At 35.1% G+C, this 23,428-nt stretch overlaps 1 protein-coding gene across 2 annotated transcripts in view; it reads left to right on the plus strand.

Moving 5' to 3' along the window:
* Positions 1-23,428, plus strand: part of LOC150108890 (E3 ubiquitin-protein ligase RNF123-like) — a 660,886-nt gene that overhangs the window by 69,014 nt on the left and 568,444 nt on the right. The gene's annotated exons all lie outside the window — the stretch shown is intronic.

Here is a 23,428-nt window from a genome sequence, read left to right on the forward strand (position 1 = left end):
CTGGATCTTAGTTATATTGGATAGACTAAAAATATAGAAATTATTTATATTTTTGTTTTCTCTTTTTATTATACAACTTTGTTCAGGCAATTTTAGTGCCTGAACAAAATAAAGATCCTTCCATAATTTCTTTACTTAAATATTGCCTTACCTTGGAGAACCAATTTCGTTTTTAATTTTTTTTGAGCTAATTTTTTTCTAATCACTTACTCTACAAAACACTTTCTTTGTTCTTGAAGAAATTAATTCACGATAATTATTTGAAATAGTATTTAAAAAAAAAAAGAAGAAACTGACTGTCGACGTTCCAGATTATATTATTTTTATTTTTGTTCAAAATCATCGAAACCGAATAATATTTCACAGATTTCCTTTAGGATGCACTTGATCGACTTTGCTTTATAGAGAATAACATGAAATTCTTTAATCATATCACTAAATTTTTTTCTTTATATAGTAATCTACTGTTCTTTGCACTTTAACTTTCTTGTTTCCCTGTATAATTGGTCATTACAAAATGAAATTAACAGTTATGATTTAAATTTATATGTTTATATTTTCTGCATAATTTGGATATTATGCTCTAATTTTTAAAGTAAGCGATACTTTTGCTTATATTCTATCATGCAAAATATGTATTATGCACATGCATTGAATGTGAAATTTCATTTCCGTATTTTTACAATTGAACATTATTTCGCCTTTGATAGTTACCAGTTCTTCTTGAAGGCGAATTTTTAAGTTCTTTTTATAACACAATGGTATTTTCGAAGAAATAAATATAAGAGGAACTGGAATACTCTTTCCAGTTCCTCTTGAACTGGGAAGAGTATTCCAGGTAAACTATTTCACCAAAAAATAATAAAATAAAATATATAAATAATAACATGAATATTTTCACCTTTCCAACACTCAACATTGATGTGATATGGGTTCCAAATTTCTTGTTTGGGAGATATATACTACAAAGTTTTGTAATAAAAATTTCTGCTATAATGAAGTTTGACAGAATTAACAATATTATTGTCTTCTTTCTCTTTCTTGTGTAGGAGAAAAACAGTAAAATGTCACTCTTATAATTATATCAGATGTTATAATGACAAAAATAGTAAGAAAAAAATCATTTGCACTTTCTTTTCGAAACACAAAGAAAGAACATTGTAAATTCAGCCAATGAAAAGAAAATACTACATATTTTTCTTCTGTTATCTGATTTTTTTTTCTTGTAGTACAAAGAAGAAATTACTGCATATAGTCATGGGGTATGCAAGAGGGCAAAAATCTGGAAATTGATTACATTATAATGAATAGAGAAATCATGTCAGAAAAAATATTCACGTAAGAGTTCTAATATCAGCAGATATAACGACATTTTGTTCTAGGTTAGATACGTGGCATTGTTGAAGTAGCTAAACCTTTGCTACTTTTAATACTAAAATGAATGGGCATGGTCCCCAAGTGATTTACATTTGTAACAATTGTCTTGCGAATGATTTATAAAATAAATTCTCTGAAATACCTGCAGATTGAATAGATCTATAACATTCCCCCCCCCCCAAAAAAAAAGATTATGTAACGCATATGCTCCTTTTCTTTTAAAATAATTAAAATCGTCTTTTTCAAGATAATTGTATCAAATAATTTATAATTTTTCGATAATAAAAGTGAAACTGATCATTATAAATTAAAATATTATTTTGGCATAAATAATGTATCAGTGTAAAAGAAATGTCAGTATTTCTGTTAGGATAACTGCTAATCAACAGTTGAAAAGGAAACAACATTCTTGATGTATTCTGCACTACAGCTTGAGGCACTTTAGTGTACGCTCTCTTTTCTTTCTCAGTAGCAGTGAGAGTAATAAGACTTTAGCTTTTCCTCCAACTAAGAGGATATTATCAAGTATTTCTAAGACTTAGATTATTTCAGAAATAGCAAGCAGCAGTAGAAGTAGTAATATTTAGATTTTTTTTAAGAAAAACAAACAAAAATAATACTACTGAACTTTCTTTTGTGATGCATATAAACAATTTTGCATGGTGAAAATATAGCATAGTATTTCAAATAATTTCAGCAGACAGTAGAACAGCTGATTTTAGATTGCAGAGAAATAGTTTAGAATTAGAAGCTTCACGGTATAACAATCTTATTGCTGTATTTCTTTTGTCAAAACAGTAAAATGAAGTAATAGATTTTGAATACTGTCTAGAAAAGTTTCAAACCTGTACAACATATCTACAAGGATATACACTGGATATTATTGTAATGTGCATAATGCAAAAAAAAAAACAAAGGCGAAGAATCTTTAACATTTGTTGTTCATAAAGACAAAACAACAACAAAAAAATCCTTTCTAAAACTGAATATGAGATGTTAATGCCAGCTCCTTGCTTTATGCAGATGATTCTAGTAGCAAGCCTTATACGTTGGTCAGACATAACTGGTAATTAGTTTATGGAATTAACAACGCATATAAAGTATATTAATTAAAGGTAACTTTAATGAATAACTTCTATATTTTGGCAACGTCATATTGCCATCTTCAGGAACATAAAGATATGGTATGTGCACGCAGGCACTAACACAAAGCAAATGAGGAAGAAAGCAAGAAACTAATATTGTTCCTAAAGTCCTAATGGTGCCCTCTGGTGGGCTAATTTGGTAGTCTTGGCAGTTGGGCTGAAGTTCTCATAATGTAAGTCTCCCAAATTTGGGGTAGTTTCATGCACCCAAATTTGTTGAGGTTAGGAACGTTTTTTAGAGCTGCTGAAGATTCTTTCAATAATCTTTCGTATTTAAACTTGCTGCGATGAATTATTTTTGTTTTCTTCCAACGAATTTTATGGTGGGTATCTAAGGCATGGTCTGCCAGCCCAGAGCGGCTGTACTGGTGAAACCGGATGTAGTCTTTGTGTTCTGAAATCTTGATATTTGTTGTTCCGCCTGTTTGGCCAAAGTAGGACAATTTGCAGCTGCAAGGGACCTGGTATACACCAGGTATGTCTAGGGGAAGTTCAAAGAATCTTCAGCAGCTCTAAACAACGTTCCTAACCTCAACAAATTTGGGTGCATGAAACTACCCCAAATTTGGGAGACTTACATTATGAGTACTTCAGCCCAACTGCCAAGATTACCAAAATTAGCCCACCAGAGGGCACCATTAGGACTTTAGGAACAATATTAGTTTCTTGCTTTCTTCCTCATTTGCTTTGTGTTAGTGCCTGCATGCACATACCACCATATCTTTATGTTTCTGAAGATGGCAATGTGACGTTGCCGAAATATAGAAGTTATTCATTAAAGTTACCTTTAATTAATATACTTTATATGCGTTGTTAATTCCGTAAACTAATTACCAGTTATGCAGATGATGTTATACTTCTAAATATATCTGTTACAAGTCTGCAAGTATTAAAATAACATATAATGATATTTTGCTAGGAAAGAAAGCAGAAGATCATATTTATTTCACTAAATATTATTTAAAAATATAAATATTTGACATAATATTTTCAAAGCAAACATTTGAAAATTCACAAAAAAGTTGTTTCTATATTATAAATAAAGTGAAAGAACAATCAGTGTAACTGTTCCATTGCACTGATTTGAAGAATAAAATACACCAAATTTACTATCACTAAATAGATTCATTGCAAAGGCTGATCTGTGGTCATTTCATGATTGATTATTTTCGCACATGTGAAATTCGCTTCAATTTTTGGGAGAGATACAATAAATCATTTTAGAGGCAAAAAGGTCATATCTTAGGACAGTAAAGGAAATTCCAAGTAACACAATAGACGTAACGACAGATGACACAAAGGTCACTTACCAACAGTTAATCCACTAATAGCTCTAGAATAGCTGTAACAGGATTAACTGTGGAGGAAGGTAATGGCATGATAAAAGGTAGAATGCCGACGAAGTTTTGATCCATGAAAAAAACTACGGAGGTCTGACTATTTCATCCACCTCAGCCGGTTGGGGCATTAACTAAATCAAAATATAATTTAGTTGGCTTAAATTACAAACAAATATAATGGTACAACATGAGAAATTTTATGCTGTTGCAGGTTCTCAGTCAAAAACAATGAGTTCCATACTTTTTGTCAGGCAACTATTGCAAACAGTGAGTGAACTACTAGAACACCCTCGAACTCAATGAAAGTAGGTGATATCAGCATTAGAAGCATCGGTGAATAAGAGATAATAGCAGAGGATTGCAGAAATACCATTTGAACATATATTAATTTGTATTGCTGAGATGAAGACATGAAACAGGCAAGACAATTCTAAATAACTGTACAATGTTATATTTGGGCTCTAGTGAGCCTGGGTCTCACAGAATTTGGAAGTGGAAGTGGACTGGCATAAAGAAAAAAGAAAAGTAATTTTTGAGACCTAAGAAGCAGATCAAGAAATAAACCCAGGAATGGTGTGCAGTTTGTATATCTTTGGAGATTGAATTTGATGAATGGAAGAACTTCATAATAAAAAATAAAAGACTGAAAGGCTGATAGATACTTAAATTGATTTGGAGTTAGGTCTCTTGAGAAAGCGTTATTCACCAAGAGTGTGGAAGTACAAAGTGAGGTAAACTTGAGCTATTAGTGAGAAATGGCACTGACTGTGTGCAAGCACCCATGAGGAGAGCATCTAGTATTCTAGTCTCACAGATAATTAAATTGGATGTGGTAGTCAATAAGATATAAAGGTAGATTGCTGCATAAAATATTGCAGATTTTGTATATTAATGCCAGAAGCATCAGTAATGAGAGGAACTGTTATTGATTAGTGCAACCTCCAAAAGTTAGAGGCAGTAGTGAGATTTGGTTGATGACAGATGATTGTAACAAGGGTAGAAGATACAGAGAGAGAGAATAGGATGGTGGAGGAGTATTGTTGATGACAGCAGAAAAATTAGTTAAGAATAGGTCACTATGAATACACACGATGAGGCAATATGGTATGAGATTAGAGGCTGTGTGAGATTGCTGGCCTGGTTGGACAAGTGGTTAGCATATCTATCCTCCAACAGGCTATGGTTCAAATCTTGCTGTGGGCATGGATAATTGTTGATTGTCTTTAGGTGAGAGATGAATTTCATTGCCCTGCAATGAAATTCATCTCTCACCTAACTCTGGATTATTTTAAAAATACCATATTATTATATATGAACTTAATAAAAAAATAGAAAAAAAATTTGTTACTACACCCACATTATTAAAGTATTATAGGTTTACAACCTTTCATAGGTGGAAAAAAGAGGATAAAATATACAGTTGATTGCTGCTGTAGGCTAGGGGATTCAAGGAAAGATATGGATGATATGCATTGGCAAATAAGCACGAGTGTAGGCTGAGTAATTATTATAGCCAGGGCTCTAGAAATAAAACCCAAAACTACTAGCCACAAAAAACTTTAATCGGCAAGATATCACTCTGCTTTTTATAAATATTTAGAAATTTTTTTTACCTTGAGTTTGTTATTTGTTAAAGATACCAAGAAATTTTATACTTGGTTTTAATCCTTTTCCCAAGGAAGCAAAACAAAGTTTTGCACGTGAACTATATTCACATCTGAGCTACTTCTATATAGAGGCTAATGACTTCATGTCACTTGCCTTAGTATGTATCGAATAATGCAAAGCACACCCACTTTCAGACATGTATAATGCAATGCATAATGGGAAGGGTCACTACCAGATCAGTTTCGACCTTTATTGAGGTCTCATCAGTGGGAGCCAGACCCGGGAGAGATACCAATGTTAAAGTAATGCAGAAGTCATATGCATCAGCTTGACCTTATTAATAAAAATCTCTGGATAAGAGAAAGATGTATAATATTAATTTGGTATCTCCTCCCCCAGGTCTGGCTTCCACTGATGAGACCCCAATAAAGGTCGAAACCGGTCTGGGTACTGACCCTTCCCATTATGCATTGCATTATACACATCCGAAAGGGAGTGTGCTTTACATTATTGGATACATACTAAGGCAAGTGATATGAAGTCGTTAGCCTCTATATACAAGTAGCTCAGACATGAATATATCTCATGCGCAAAACTTTATTTTGCTACCTTGGGAAAAGGATTAAAACCAAGTATAATGTTTCTTGGTATCTTTAATTTATATAAATACTGTTATAAGTGATGTTTTAAAAAACTAAATGTTATTAAGAAAATAATAAAATTATATGAAAACAAGAAAGTAAAAGTAGCATTTGCTGTGGTGCCAGACTCACGTTTGACATGCACTTGATTTGTCTTTGCAAGATAATTTATTTTTTTAAAATAACAGTATTAAAAAGCCTTTTCATTATATAAAATGTTCCAAGTATTTAATTACACTAAGTTAACTCATGTTGTAAGCTGTAATAATAAGCTTAGGACAATTCTGAACTTAGGGTTTAAAGATGTTGGAAGATTAAGATGTATAGATTCTTCCAGCATCTTTCAGTTCAGTTGTATTGAATTGTGTTCAGTTTAATTGGGCAAATTCTAATTTTTGTGTCCATAATTACAGATTTGTTTTATTAATGAAATTATATTGTGAGAAAAGCGCTTTTTTTTTTAAATAATAGTCCATTACATATGTTGGGCATACTGTATATATGTGTAAAGTTAATATTAAACTGAATGAATATATTGATATGATTATAAAATTTATTGAAATAATCATTAATTTAATTTAACATGTTCGCCAACTACGAGTATACCTGTAGTTGGTATATGAGCCTCACAAGCCAACTACGAATATTCTCGTATGTCAATTACCGACCTCCTATTCCAAGCACGAGTTAACCCGTAGTATAAGCATGTTAATTTGAACCCTTGGCTTGTGAATAAAGCAGAGAGCACGTCTGAGGGCTTGGTAGAAGGAAAATAATTTCAGCAAAAGTATAGTATATTATAAGAGGTATTGTTGCTTAAACTGTGTATTTATTAATCCAAATAAAACAGTTTTTGAAGTTCTTTCAACATATACATATATTTATATAATTTATATACAATATATCATCATCTGAGTCATTGCTAGAGTCGTCTGTAGGATTATAATCATCTTCGGAATTGCAACCAAATAATTCATTCCATTCATCATCGCTCATAATAGCATAAGCTTCTAATTCTTCATCAGTAAGCTTTCTTTTACTGGCCATGGCATAATTGAAGGTTTTTATTTAGATAATTTTAAATAATTGTATGACTAGACGCAATAACCCTTACTGCACTGAATGCTGAGCGTCATTGACTCTGAACTCAAGTTACACAGTCATCACCACGTGTAAGACACAGGTGGGGGTGATACGAGATTACTCGTAGTTGGCATATGAAACAAAATTCTGTCTGATAAGCCAGCTACGAGATAACTCATACTGACCTTGTAGAAGTGAAAGTTCTCAGCGTGCAGTAACAAACTATGTCCGAGGAGCAATGCAGTGAACATGTTAAATGTATTCTTAATATGAAAAACTTACTTGTTTACTTGATGTGTGCAAGATTTACTTTTCAAGTAAAGTACTGTACCGATAACATGTAATGGTGGCTCATTTTTCACATTTCATGACTGAAACAAAAATCGAAAGCATAACGCATAGTGGAGCATGTGTGAAGTGAGAAGAATACTATGATATTGTTGGGAGAGAGAAAGGAGAGGATTTTTGGAACTCAAGAGCAGATAATTATGAAATCTTTCACATTGAAAGAAAGAAAAATGGTTCCAAGTTATCAATTCTTTACTTACAACAATGATGACTGGACAGCTGTTGGAAGAAAGTGATGTGGTAGTTTGAGTTTTTAATGACTGTTCGTTTTTGTAGTCTTTCATATAGAAAAGAAATAGTTCTGAACCTTAAAGGAGATTAAAAGGACAGAAGAAAGTGAAGATGACTGATTTATGTTATGACTTAGAGAAACTGGCAACTAAAATTGCAAGTGTTTTTGCATTTACTTAAAAGGGAATGCTGTAGTGTTTTGAATTAAGTGTTTCCATTGAGTTGGAAATAAACTTCTTACCTAAATTTGTTGGCAGCCACATGTGATCAAATAACTCAACGTGAATGAGATGTTGTAAAATGAAAAAAAAAAAAAAAGTGTAAATTATGTGAAGAAAATATATTTTGAATGCATTTAGAACAAGGTTGAAAATTCACTTGCCACCACTTCTCTCTGGTAACTCGCCTGCGGTGAGTGGATTTCTGGAGCCCATGGGACATAGATTGGAAAGAGAAAAGATATATGGCAGGATGGAAATGCAGTTTATTCATCTACAAAAAAGATAATTACTTGAAGCAGCATCTGATGAAATGGACTTGACGTTTGAGAGTCTGATTCTGGATGGCACCACAGGAACCATCCATAAACAGTGTAGCCACATCACCTGTGATTGGGAAAGTGATCATGTGATCTTGACTTGTAGTTCCACACCTTTTCTCTCTGGTAACTCACCTGTGGCGAGTGGATTTCTGGAGCCCTGATTATGGGACATAGATTTATTGGAAAGAGGAAAGTTACATGGTAGGATGGAATTGCAGTTTATTCACCAAAAAAAAAGATAATTACTTGAAGCAGCATGTGATGAAATGGACTTGATGTTTGAGAGTTTGATTCTGGATGGCACCACAGGATCCATCCATAAACAGTGTAGCCACATCACCTGTGATTGGGAAAGTAATCATGTGATCTTGACTTGTAGTTCCACACCCTTTCTCTCTGGTAACTCACCTGTGGCGAGTGGATTTCTGGAGCCCTGATTATGGGACATAGATTTATTGGAAAGAGGAAAGTTACATGGTAGGATGGAAATGCAGTTTATTCACCTACAAAAAAAGATAATTACTTGAAGCAGCATGTGATGAAATGGACTTGATGTTTGAGAGTTTGATTCTGGATGGCACCACAGGATCCATCCATACACAGTGTAGCCACATCACCTGTGATTGGGAAAGTGATCATGTAATCTTGACTTGTAGTTCCACACTCTTTCTTAATTGAAAATCAAATATTTTCGATTAAGAAAAGGTGTTTGTGTGGTACTACAAGTGATTATGATTTGATTAAGAAGTAGCCTTGAAGCAATGCTATGGCATATAATAATTTAGTAAAAGGAAATGATGTTAGTATTGCATGGAGATGATGAAAGGATGTTTGAAAGAAGCTGAAAGTTTATTTTTCAGTTGGTTAGACTATAATAAATTTAGTTAATCCTTTATCCAAGTGTGAGCAAACAAAGTTTGCGCCTGAAAGTATCTTCAGGACTGGGGTAAGGTAGTACAACACCAGGCAACTCATTGCAAAGGTGGAGCAAGCTTACATCACTCCTATCTCAGTATCTCCCATAATGCAAAACACATCTCCTTGAGGATATGTATAATATTATGCATTAAGGGAAGAGCCACTACCCAGACTAGTTTCGACCTTTATTGAAGTCTCTTCAGTGGGAGCCAGGCCCAGATGTGGAGATACCAGGCAGAAGCAATAGCAAGGTCATCTCTACCTATAGGAGTTGCCAAACGGTGTGCCACCTTTTTTTTTATTAAATTACTCTGGATTTAGAGAAAGATGTGGAAAGTTTATTTTTCGCTGGTTAAACTATAATAAATTTAGTTTAATCCTTTATCCAAGTGTGAGCAAACAAAGTTTGCACCTGAAAGTATCTTCAGGACTGGGGTAAGGTAGTACAACACTGGAAAACTCGTTGCAAAGGTGGAGTATCTCCCATAATGCAAAACACATATCCGCAAGGAGATGTGTTTTGCATTATGGGAGAACTGAGATAGGAGTGATGTAAGCTTGCTCCACTTTTGCAACGAGTTGCCCGGTGTTGTACTACCTGACCCCAGTCCTGAAGATACTTTCAGGGGCAAACTTTGTTTGCTCACACTTGGATAAAGGATTAAACTAAATTTATTATATTTTGAAAGAAGCAGTATGACACTTCACACCGAGGGTCAGGAGAATAAATCAGGTAGGTGTTAGATCGATGCATAGTATCATTAAGGAAGAGCTGGAAAATAAAAAATGTTGTGAAAGCTATATATGGAGAAAGGTGATCAGCAAGCTCATGAGAAGCACAAGGCACAGGTAAGAAAGGTGTCCAGCATGGTAAGGAAAGCAAAATCAGATTATGAGAACAAATTAGCTGAGCACTTCAAAGGAAATCCGAAAGAATTCTTTCAAAAAGAATTCTTTCGGATTTCCGAAAAAAGAAAATGATTGTGGAAAGCTTATCTTTAATGTGAGTAGTGAATGGTAGGGAGATGATAAAAGCAGACAAAATGCAGAATCTCAATGTGAATATGGTTATGGCATTACATGGGATATCAGCATAAGTCAGTGTTTCCCAACATGGGGCGTATGCCCCACAGGGGGAAATTTGAATATTTTGGGGGACAATTAGAAAATGACATTGCATTCGTCACCTCATCACTGATATACTCAAAAAACTCACCATTGTTGGCGATAAATTGTCGATGTTGCAACCCTGACTTTCCGAGAAAAAAAGCTGACATCACTAGTACAGCAGTCAACATAAATACAGTATCAAGAAGAACTCTCAGAAAAGCAAAATGATGAGTCTATTAGAAATTTATTTAATATAAAAGGAACAATGGCATGGCTTTCTGACAAGACAAACGAAATACTGAAATTCAACTAGTTTTGCAAAAAAAAAGACCGTTGCCCCTTCCCGTCATCATATTTAGTTGAATGTGGCTTTAGTGCTGTAAATGACTTGCTACTGAAAAAAGGAAATCATCTGGATATCACAAACCATGGGGATTTGAGATTAAAAATGACTAAATTAGTACCTCAAATAAAAACTCTTTGCAGCAGACATCAAGCTCAAGGATCTCATTAACTTGGATTTTATTTTCCCAAGTTCAGTTCTATTTATGCTTTATAATATAAGATACAAAGTGTGATATAAAATTTATATTCATTGAATAAAGTCAAATTAAAAACCTATGTTTTACCTATGTTCCTTTTTTTATTTAAAGTACATATTTATATTATACTTTTTCAGAACTTGGCTGACTATTATGCTGGGGGGGGGGAGACATCAAAATCTTTGAACCGTTGAGGTGGGGCATGATCCAGAAAACGTTGGGAAACACTGGCCTAAGTATTATGAGAATGTGAAAAACAGACATTGCCTCAGACTAGTGTATTTAATTTCAGCCTTAGCTCTGGTAAAGTCTCAAGGCATGAAAGGAGGACAGATTAGTTTTGCTGCATACAGGAGGCTCCAAGACGGAAGTAGTTAATAAGAATATGATATTTTATTGGGAATAGCATGACTTTATGAAGAGTAGTTCATACATTAAGTATTTACTCACTTTTTATAATAGACAGTTGAGTGGGATAAAGGGAATGGCTACTCTATTACACAAATTGAAACAAATGAGGATGGATATGAAGTTAGTGATATTGATACCAGATTAGTGATAGAGATACCAGAGAGTGGTTAGTATATGGTTGAGTAGAATCAAAAAGAAGATAGGTAGCTAGTGGCATGATATAGGGCTTATGTGCTTGGACTGCTGCTATCTAATCTGTAAATCAATCATCATCAAATTCCTGACATTTACCCTCATGGGTGTACAGGATATGATGGTACTACATGAAAAATTGATATCATTACTGACTTCCTACCTATAATTTTTTGCCGAATCAATCTGTTACTTGTCAAGACTCCAACATTATCAGATCTTATATTTCTATCGTCTAAGGCACTTTGTACCGCATCAATCCACCTATATCTTGGTCTTCCTCTGGGTCGTTTTCCTGCCAACCTGGCAGAGAACACTTGTTTTACTAATCTTTTCTCTCCCATTCTATTTAAGTGACCATACCACCTGAGATTAGCTCTGCTAACGCATTCCTGGATGCTGACAATGTCAAGTTCTTTCCTAATATCCTCATTTTTAATATGATATTGCCATTGATGCCATCTGTTCATGCCCCTAATCTTTCTCAGGACTCTCATATCTGCAGTCTCTAGTCTTTGGTCAAGTGTTTTACTTCTGATCCAGCTCTCAGATCCATAAGTTAAAATTGGTTTGAACACTGTATTGTATACAGCTAATTTAGTATTTTAACTAATTTCTCTCTTATTCCATATAAATTTATTTAGTTGACTTCCTACCATACCAGCTTTGTTGATTCTGTTGTCTATTTCCATATTTAATTTACCATCTTCACTAAAAATCGTGCCTAAGTAGCTGAAATATTTTACTTGTTCTATAGGTTCTCCATTCACAATGCAGCTGATATTTTCAATGCTTCTGCCTGTCTTCATTATCTTTGTTTTGTTATTGCTGATTTTCATACCAAATTTATTACAACAGTTTTTCAATTTAGTCAGGGAATCTTGCAGACTTGTAATGGATTTATTTAGAAGTATAACATCATCTGCATAAAGCAAGGAGCTGACATTAACATCTCTAATTTTGATATCAGGTTTAATACCACTTCATAATGTAATCTATATAGATAATGAATAACAGAGGTGACAATGTACATCCTCGTCTGACAGCAGATTTAACATTAAACCATCTCCCTGAACTTCCTTCAATTCTAACTGCTGACTTACAACTCAAATAAAGACTAAGTATTGCTTGATATAATGATCCACTGATGTGCCATACAACTGTAGCATTTTGAATAGCTTCTCTCTTAGCACCTTGTCATATGCTTTTCCCAGATCTACAAAACTTAAATACAGATCTTTATTATATTCCCATGACTTTTCAACTATTTGCCGTAAAGTGAATATCTGATCCTGACAGCCTCTATTCAGCCTGAATCCAGCTTGTTCCTCACCAAGCTTTTCTTCCACAATCCTTCTCAACCGTTTCTCAAGTATACTGGCATAAATCTTACCAGGAACACTCAGTAGAATACCTCTGTAATTCTCACAATCAGTTTTATTTCCCTTTTTATATATGGGTACCATGAGAGCTTTACTTCAGTCATCTGGAATTCTTCCTTCTGTCCAGGCCCTCTGAACTATGCAGTGTAGCCACTGTAAAACTTTTATACCTCCATACTTGAGTATTTCTGGTCTAATATCATCTTCTCCAGCTGCCTTTCCACATTTCAGATTTTTGATTGCTTTTTCTACTTCAAGTATGGATATGTATTCCTGATTGCATGCCTGGTTAGTGTTTTTTATCACTGTGCTGTTATCACTGCTAGTTTCATTTAGCAATTTTTCGAAGTAATTACTCTATACTTTAAGGGTATTTTTTTTTCTTCAGTTTTCATATCACCTTTATCATCTCTAATTCCTTTTATAGCATTCTTTCCCCCATTTCTGAGCTTCAACAACCTCCAGAATATCTTGCCACCTTCTTGATATTTATTTTCTATGTTCTTACCAAAGTCTTCCCATGACTTTTGTCTGATTTTGTCGGCTCTAAGAGCATAAGCTGACTTATTTGCCAGGAACTTTTGATATGCTTTTTTCTTTTCCCTCACTCTTTAACTTCCTGTGTCTACCAGGGAGTTCTAATTTTTCTATCCTTGCAGACAACCGCACTGGCAGAATCAATCAATGTTTTCCTCAGAGCTTGCCACTGAATCTCCAAGGTTTGATTCCTGTTCTCAAACTCTTTCATTTTTTCTTGAATAATGTTTGTATATTTTAGTCTATAGTTCACATCTGAAAGCTGTTCAACTCTCAGAAACATTAATCAATATCGAGTTATTTGTTGATAAACAAAAGTGGATAATGTTATAGTTCATTAAGGCAATGTAGGTAGCATGGAGAATGATATAAATAGGCTAATAGTGTGCATTGTAGGGTGAAAAGATTGAGCTGTATACCAGGTTGATGGACTCTAAGAAATTCATGAAGCTAGGAATTTGAGAATGTTGAAAAGAGAGTTGAAGTTCAGAGAGCATATTGTTAAGGTAGCTCATAGGATTACATAGGGAACACTAACATGTAAAGATAGTGAAGTTATTATTCACTGTTATAAGGCTTTGATATAGCCACATCTGGATTATCGTGCACAGGTCTGTTCACCTAGGTTTCTTGGGAATGAGGAAATCATAGGCGATCTAGAACTGAGTGATCTGTGGCATTCCACAGACGACTACATATAAGGTTAGACTGAAAGTTTGTAGGTTGCAAAAGTCAGTTGTCAAAAGGAAAAGAGGGGATACAATAGAAACATACATTATCAGACAAGTATAAAGATGGTTTTTCATTACTCGAAAACTTCTAGTCCTGAGGCCTATTCAAATGCATCAGGGCAGATTTTTTGCTTTAAAAGAGCAGTGAATGAACGGAATGGGTTATATAATCTTGAGTGCTTTGTTGCTGAAAATGTATTCAATGAGAGGTATGATAGGTGGTATTGTATGGATATGCAAGGTTTCCCATGATGTGTCTTTGGACTCCATACTATAATAACGACAACATACAGAATTGTTTTACGAAAATTCGGAGAAAAAAATGCAGTTAAATTCTAATGGACTAGTCATTACTAACATGTTACAACATAACGATGTGCAAAAGTTTTCATAAAGAGAAAGTATCTTTATCTTCACAAATAGATCACTTGTATGTATATACTGCTAACTTCACGTCATATGTGTTTGTATTCCATAATGCACAGCGCACACCTTCTTTCAAATGTGTAGCATAGTTATGAAGATACTTCATGCAAAAACTGTTTGTTCACTCTTTGGTAAAGAATTAAAACAAGGAATATAATTTCTTTAATCCAGACTATTTTGATAATATGGTGCTCCACTATTTTCCTATTTGAGTATGGAAAGTATATGACTTTTACATTGATTTTACTTCTCTATCTTCCTGGTTCTACATCCCATCGATGAGACCTTGTTAAAAGTTGAAACTAGTCTGAGTATCGATCCCCTTCACATAATGCATTGGGATACTAAGACAACTGATATCAGGCTTCATGTCAGGTATCCTAGTCATGCAGATACTCCACACGTTAACATTACTTACTTTTTAGTAAAGGATAAAAATGAATCTAATTTCTTGTTTATTATCCATTTGCATTGTAACTGAATTAAAAAAACATTTTATATTCCAATTGTTTCTTCTCCTGAACCATCTGGAATGTAAAATTCTCCTGATTCTTCTACAATTTTTATCTTCTGAAGTATGCTTGCAAAATTTCTCTGTAGTTTCACATTCATTTCTATTTTCCTTTTTATAGTTGGGTAATATGAGAGCTCTACTTGAATTTTCTGGAATTATTTGACTTCTTGATCAGTATTTTGAATTATGCAGTGTAGCCATTATGAAACTTTATTTTATGAATTTACCCATGAAAGGTTATAAATCTATGGTTCAGTTATACTGAGAGTAGGATAAGGATTATGTAATAGAGAAACCCTGATCTTGAGAAAAAAAAATATGGAATCTTTTTAAGACACTTCAGACTCCAAACAGGTGAGCATTAACAAATGTTCATATCTACACTGGAATCTGACCCACACTGTGGTTGCAGAATTGATGCCATCCACCCAGCCAACTAGGCTGGCAAATTAAGCGTATTTCTAATCAGATTCCGCTGCCTTTTCACACTTCATTTCTGATGAATCTCGAATTCGAGGATGTATATCAAGTATTGATATACATCCTCGAATGCATTCTCTTGAATATTTTATACCACTGTTCTCTTGCTACTTATCCCATTCATCTTTGAGAGTACTTACTCAAGATATCCAGAGAATGTCTTCTTCCTCCTTTCATGAATATGTGCTATGTGGCTTATTTTGGTATTGGCCCAGTGTTTCATTCAGTCTGCCCCTGTTTCTTCAACTCTTTGGTTTGTAATTCATCATCTTTCTGGGTACTCTTTCATGTCATTTGCTCTTGATGATTTTTCCAATTCTGTACTTTTCTGTTTCCATGATTGGTGTTTTGCAAAATTCTTTCAGTATGTCTTCATTTCATTTATGATTTAGTCTACTATAACTCGCTGTTTTTTTCATGTACAATTACACCCCGAGTTACGTAAGTAATGCATTCTGTAAATCTTTACGTAACTCGAATTTTACGAAAGTCAAATTTGTGAATTACATACATACATACATACAATAAAATGTTCAATGGCTACTCATACTGCTGTCTTAAATTAATTTTTTTGCCATTAATCAGATATTTTTCATTTTTGGGGTGATTAAAAAAATTCAATTATAAAAAAAATATCAATTGTATTTGAATAATATACATGCTGTAAATATTAAAGTACGAAAAATACATAATATAAAAGAATATAAAAATAAACTGAAATATTCACTTTTCAAATAAAAAAATGTCTTGTGATGGCTAAGTTGGCTGTTCTAAGGAATGCTGTTCTGTGGGAAGTTTTACCCCTTTCGATGTTGAAGGCTGAGGGTTGTCTGAGTTGTCATCTTGACCTTGTTGTGAAATTTCTCCATCTCTGATATCGGACCCAACCTCTTCTTGGTAATAATTGTGCCCTTCAACGCTACCCCACCTTTCGTGCTTTCAACAACGCACACTTTATCCTTCACTATTGTATTCACTGTTGAAATAGGTTGATTTATTTCCCGAGCTGTTGTTGATAGGATTTTTCCGCCCTTCATACATACAAATTATTTTCAACTTTTCTTCTAAAGTAATTGCAGACCTTTGTTTTTTAGATTTACTACCAGCACATTCAGTTTTGCATTTGCATTCCATTTTAAGGGTAAAAAAAACAATGAAACTAGCAGTGATAACAAGTGACTGAGTTAACCGTGTGAGGGATCTACTACTGTACTGCAATAAGGCTGTCAAAGACGCAGCTGGGCAAAGCTGCAAACGTGTTCATGCGTGCTAGTAGATTTATTACGTAACTGCAAATTTATGTAAGTCGCATATTACGTAACTTCAGGTGTAACTGTATTTCAATTCTGCTGCAGCAGTTTTTATTGATACTTCATTTCCATATAATAATGTAGCTTTTGATAAAATGTACATTCTTAGTTGTTTTTTTTGCGACTATTGCTGGTCTTGGTATTTTTTTTTTTTTTTATTATTCCATTTACATTTAAATAATGTATTAATTTTGTTAGAACAGTCTAAATCTTCATTGTAGCTTAATTTTTAGCCCAAATAATTAAAAATATTGATTGTTCAATAATTTGTTGTGTATAATAGGATGAGGAGATATTGGAAAAGGTCCAGAGATAATTGACTAAGGTGGCTTCTGGTCTCTGGAATATTGGATATGAAGACAGATTGAGAGTGCAAATTGCAGATCCTAGTAGACAGGAGGAAGAATATGATTGAGACATAGAAGTTATTAAGGGGTTGTTAACAGATTAATGTGGATGATGTTTTATATAGAATGGGGAAAAACAAAGGGGGAAAACAAGCTCATTCTTGGAAGTTGTATAAGGAGGATATGAGCAAGGGGCTGAGGAATAGATTTTTTGCTTGGAGAGTGGTGGGTAATCGGAATGCATTGCCTGAGCGTGTTGTGAATGTGGAGAGGATATATAAGCACAGTATGATGAACTGTGCATATAATAGTGAGGCCTCCCACAATGAGTCTGACCACATGGTCATCTGTAACGAGTAAGTTACTTAAATTAAAATTTTTTATTTGGATTCCTTCTTTGTTGGTTATCCTCCATGTTTTTGATATATTTCATTCATGTCATCATGTCATCTTCCTTATACCCTCTTTTACCTTGCGGTGTCGAGGGTCCATTGATCATCGGACCTCACTCCGTTTACAGGATAAGGTGGTCAGCCTTATGCCCCGGTGTATCCTATGACCTGTAGTGTTAAGTTCTCAAGGCCAGTTTGCCTGCTTTGCGGGATGAAAAACCCCAGAATAAACTGTGGAAAAAACCCTGCTGTCCACGCCCAAGACTGGCTAACTTGGCTATGGCTGAGGAAGATCCTTCAAGCTCCTCATGTCTCCGACGGGAATCGAACCTAGGACACTCCTTCCCCAGGCATATGGTTGCGAAGCGCATAGCCACTAGGCTAACCGCGCGGACCATATTTCATTCATATATATTCCAAATAATATTTGAGATGAGATCATCCTTGTTTAATTCCTCCTTTTACTTCAAATGTTTTGGTCATGCATTCTCACCTTTTTTTATGCTTATTACTCTTTTCTCACATATAGGTATTGTTGTGTTGTGCCCATTCTTATAAATTCTTATCTTTTGATTTCCTTGAAGTCTTGCCAATGTGTGGCACGTGGTATCTCTGGGTCACAAAGGAAATAGCCCAAGGGTCGAGCCAAAACCCATGTGGCAGACACTTCGTTGCCAACCTCTCGTTAAGTCCTAAGAAAATTTATTTATTTAAGCTGCGCCACTTAGGACTCTTAGATTAATTAGAATGTTAATCAAGAAGTTGGTAAGAAGTGAACAAAGATAACACAAGATATGCGATCGTGACCGTGAATTGTGTTCAAAATTCTCCCGCCCAGATTTGTAACTAACTTTACAAGTGGTGCATCGAATTCTATAAAGAGACAAAATTGGTTAAAGAAAAAACAAGTTTTATTTAGCATAATGTACATACTGCTAATAATACAAAATAAGGTTCCATTCAAAATCTAGCTAAGGAATAATTCATATCTGACAACGCTTATACCTTCTATATAAAACCCCATCAAAATTCAATCTACCTAAGTTACTCTACACATAACATACTTCTTACACTTTAATCTATATCTTTACAATCTCAGTCAACTCTTACTCTATAGATCAAATCCTGTTTAAACATTCTTAAATACACATAATATTCAGATTCATACAGTGTTTGTCCTTTCATAATCTTCTACAACAAACAAGTCCTTTTTCATGCAGTCTCTCTTAATTGCTATCTCTGAGTCTCTTTTCATTAAAGTTCTACACAATATTAATTTCTGGATTCTCACACATATCAAATAATAAATTGTCTACTTATCTATACTCTTTTGTTGCTTTCTTTCTGATCGTCGATGTCTGAAAACGCGATCATCTCTTTGACTTCCATTTTCACAGCACTTCGGACGCATACATTCCTCGATGTTCCACGCAGCATAGCCTGCTGCAGTATCACAGGATTAGATTTTCTGCTGAAAACCCTTCCGATCATATGCGAGCGATGGACCTACACCCAGAGCTCCGATCGACCACGAGGCAAACACAAGATACCAGAGAGAAGAGAGCGAGGGGGGGGGAGTTTCTAACCCTTTTATACTTCCTCCCTAATGGCCACCACCATAACTTTGACCGTTCACACAGCACGCAGAATTTGCCGTCGCGTGTGCCTGACGTCATACTGTCAGATTGTCTCCCGCCGCTTCTAAGCACATTCCACGAGCACGAGACCACTCAGAGCAACTGTCTGCTTTGCCCCCCCCCGAACTTCGAGCTTACGTTTACCCAGATTATGTTAGTCTGGTTCTTACACGTATATTCACAATAAGGGTTAATTCACACTAAAGATAATGTCGACCTTAATTCAGTATTAAATTATACACAATATTTGCACACTTTTCCTACATATTGTTTTCTTTTATACAGGTAAATAATATCTCATTACTCTACAATTCTTTTCTTATTATTGTATTCAAAACTACTCATACCTAGATACCAAGCATATTTTAATGTTTCTTATTGGGTGTTCGCTCTGTTATACAGTGATAAGATGAAACTTTAATATTCCAACTTATCAGGGTATAACAGTATAGTGTTTTTTTTAGCATATTGAGAGTTTATTTTTCACTTGGTTAGACTATAATAAGTTTAGTTTAATCCTTTATCCAAGTGTGAGCAAACAAAGTTTGCACCTGAAAGTATCTTCAGGACTGGGGTAAGGTAGTGCAACACCAGGCAACTCGTTGCAAAGATGGAGAAAGCTCTCATCACTCCTATCTCAGTATCTCCCATAATGCAAAGCACACCTACTTGTGGATATGTGTAATGCTATGCATTAAGGCAAGGGCCACTACCCATACCGGTTTCAACCTTTATTAAGGTCTCGTCAGTGGGAGCCAGGCCCAGTAGTGGAGTACAAAGGCAGAAGCAATGAGAGGTCATCCTAACCTATAGGAGTTGTCAAAGGGTGTGCAACCTTATTATTAAATTACTCTGGATTCAGAGAAAGATGTTGACAGTTTATTTTTCACTTGGTTAGACTATAATAAGTTTAGTTTAATCCTTTATCCAAGTGTGAGCAAACAAAGTTTGCCCTGAAAGTATCTTCAGGACTGGGGTAAGGTAGTGCAACACCAGGCAACTCGTTGCAAAGGTGGAGAAAGCTCTCATCACTCCTATCTCAGTATCGTCCATAATGCAAAGCACATCTCCTTGACGAGGCTCTCACTGATGAGACCTCAATAAAGGTCGAAACCGATATGGGTAGTGGCCCTTGCCTTAATGCATAGCATTACACATATCCGCAAGGAGATGTGCTTTGCATTATGGGAGATACTGAGATAGGAGTGATGAGATCTTTCTCCACCTTTGCAACGAGTTGCCTGGTGTTGCACTACCTTACCCCAGTTCTGAAGAGACTTTCAGGTGCAAACTTTGTTTGCTCACACTTGGATGAAGGATTAAACTAAGCTTATTATTTTTTAGCATAAATTCATATCTACCATGTCAAAAGCTTTTTTTTTAAATAATCTGTGAATGCTAAATAGATTTTTTAAGTTGAATTCTCTCTTTCCTCAATATTTTGAGAGTGAATATAGGATCTTTGAAGGATTTGATTCTGCTCTTCACTATTTTGGCATATATAATTTATATCCTGTTTATAAAGGTGGTCGATTGGTAGAGCCTCTGCTACTAATGGCTAACACAAAAAGTTAAGCAAGTTTGAGCACAGTTAGTAGTTGCAAGGGTCAATTGTTCAATGCTGTTGGCACACTTCCCTCGATTTTTAAACAGGATATAATTTATATCCTGTTTATAAAGGTGGTCGGTTGGTAGAGCATCTGCTACTAATGGCTAACACAAAAAGTTAAGCAAGTTTGATTGCGGTTAGTAGTTGGAAGTGATAATTGTTCGATGCTGTTGGTGCACACTCTCTCGATGAGTCTTTGGACTCCCTGGAGGCATCACATAATAATAATAAAATAGAGTTAATTCTATTCTTCAGTATTCTCACATATATTTTATAACCTGGCATATGTTTAATAAAATTCTTATTATACAGGTATCTCCACGAAGTCGAGACTCATTGCAGAAAACACACTTACCATTATTCACCAAATACCTATTATAGCTCTCCTTAAACTCGTTCACTACTTGGGCACTCATCTCCACCTTTGGTAATCCATTCCACTCAAGCAAAAATTCCACCCAAGCAAAAAATAGTCTCCACACCTTTACTAACAACATTCTTATTCAACTTCCATGAGTGATCCCTTGTTTTCCCCCTATTCCTCATGTATTGAAGATTTCTTTTGTGTAAATTTGTAGAATTCCTTTAGTAACCTAAGTTTTTATTATGTCCCCTATCCTCAGCCTGTTAACTAAATTCTGCAACCCCCACACCTTCAATATGTCCTCATAGGAGTACTTCACAGATTTGACCTGTTATCTCCACTAACTCCCCAAGAAACCCAAATATGTTCAACACTAGTCAAACTGAAGACAAATCATTGTCTTATAAAAAGAGGGATAATAACATCCATATCTTGTTAGTTTGTTTTTCAACATCAAAGTAATCCTTTGATGTTGAAATTTTGCCAACTTTTGTAATATGCTCTCTGAACTTCAACTCTCTCCACCATTATCTTCATCAATTTCCTGCAAAATCCATTACTGTCGGTGCAATACACAATGTAATCTTTAGACACGTAGTTCATAACCTTACATGTTGCAACATTAAACTGATAACCATTATCCTTTGCCCTCAATGCCAGTTTATTTAATTTATCATAAAAATATCTACATCGTCTTTATCAACTGTTGCCTTCCCCAGTTTTGCATCAGCAAACAACTGAACCCCCCCCCCTAAATCATTCTATAAATCTATATTATACAAAGATATATTAGAGAACAGAGCCTCGAGGCCCTCCATTATTCACCCTCATTCTCCTAGATTTTACTTTTCGACTATACTTTCGAACAAGACTCAAGTGAGTGTAAAGTAAAGAGATTTCTATAAATAAAATAAATTGGCTAATGCCTTTTGTTCCCTTATAGGAAGTAGGTGAGGCCTTTATACCCTATCTAGCTTTTGGAGACTGAGTGAACAGTTCAATCTCCATTGGTAGCATCAGAGATGGCAGGCCCATGTCTATCACTAATTATAGGCAGCCACTGATAAAGAAACCAGCAAACAAGTGCTGCCATCTCTTGGTACCTAACCCTAATAGGATATGTTACTGTCTGAAATAATGTGGGTACTATAGTTAATTTTCTTGAGTTTACGCGAAAAACCCTCCGGGAGAAAAAACCCACTGACAACAGCACATTCAGCGGCAACTTCAGTCGGCAATCAGCATGCATCTTCGATAGTTCCACTGTTGATTTTGTGTTTGAGAAATAGATTATTTGTGTGCTTATCATTAAATATTTCGAAATATTTTGTGTAAGATGGCTCCCTACACACCCAATCAAAAAACCTAGTGAAGAATCACAGAAAAAGAGGCGAGCAATTGATCTTGAAATGAAGTTGCAAGTTATAAAGCAACATGAAGCTGGTAAGACCGTCAGTGTGATCACACATGACTTCGGATGGACTCATTCTACGGTGATGGCCATTTTATAAAATACAGATAAAATCGTAAAAGCTGGCTGTGAAAGGACCTGCTTCCATTAAATCGACAATAGTGACGAAGCAACAAGGTCCTATCAGAGATATGGAAAAGCTACTTGCATCATGGATAGAGGACCTGAACCAAAAGTGCATGCCCCTTAGCACTATGACCATAACCACTAAGGCGCTAAGTCTCATCAACATGTTGAAGGAGAAAGTATTAGTGCCCGATTACAACTACGAATTCAATGCTTCCAATTGATTCATGAGATTCAAGCAGAGTTTTGCACTGCATAATGGGGAACATGTATGGTGAATCTGCAAGTGCCGATGAGAAGCCTGCCAAGGAGTTTGTGGAGAAATTGGATAAAATTATTACGGGAGAAAATTATTTGCCGCAGCAAATATTTAATATGGATGGGACCTCATTGTTTTGGAAAAAAATGTCAGAGTGAACATTCATCCACCAAAAGCTAAAATCTATGCCAGATTTCAAAACTCTTAAAGACTACTGTGATTCTGTTAGGGGGTAATGTGGCTGGATATAAACTGAAACTGTTTGTGATATGGCACAGTGAGAATCCACGAGCCTTCAAAAACATTAGGAAGCATACTCTTCCAGTTCATTATTGGAGCAATAAGCAGTTGTGGATGACTCAAAAATTGTTTGAGGATGCTTAATCAACTATTATGCAACTGAAATGGAAAGCTAT

This window comes from Typopeltis vanoorti, chromosome 2 (genome assembly GCF_054136105.1).
Source record: "Typopeltis vanoorti isolate ZY-2024b chromosome 2, IOZ_Tvanoo_1.0, whole genome shotgun sequence".
Taxonomy (NCBI): domain Eukaryota; kingdom Metazoa; phylum Arthropoda; class Arachnida; order Uropygi; family Thelyphonidae; genus Typopeltis; species Typopeltis vanoorti.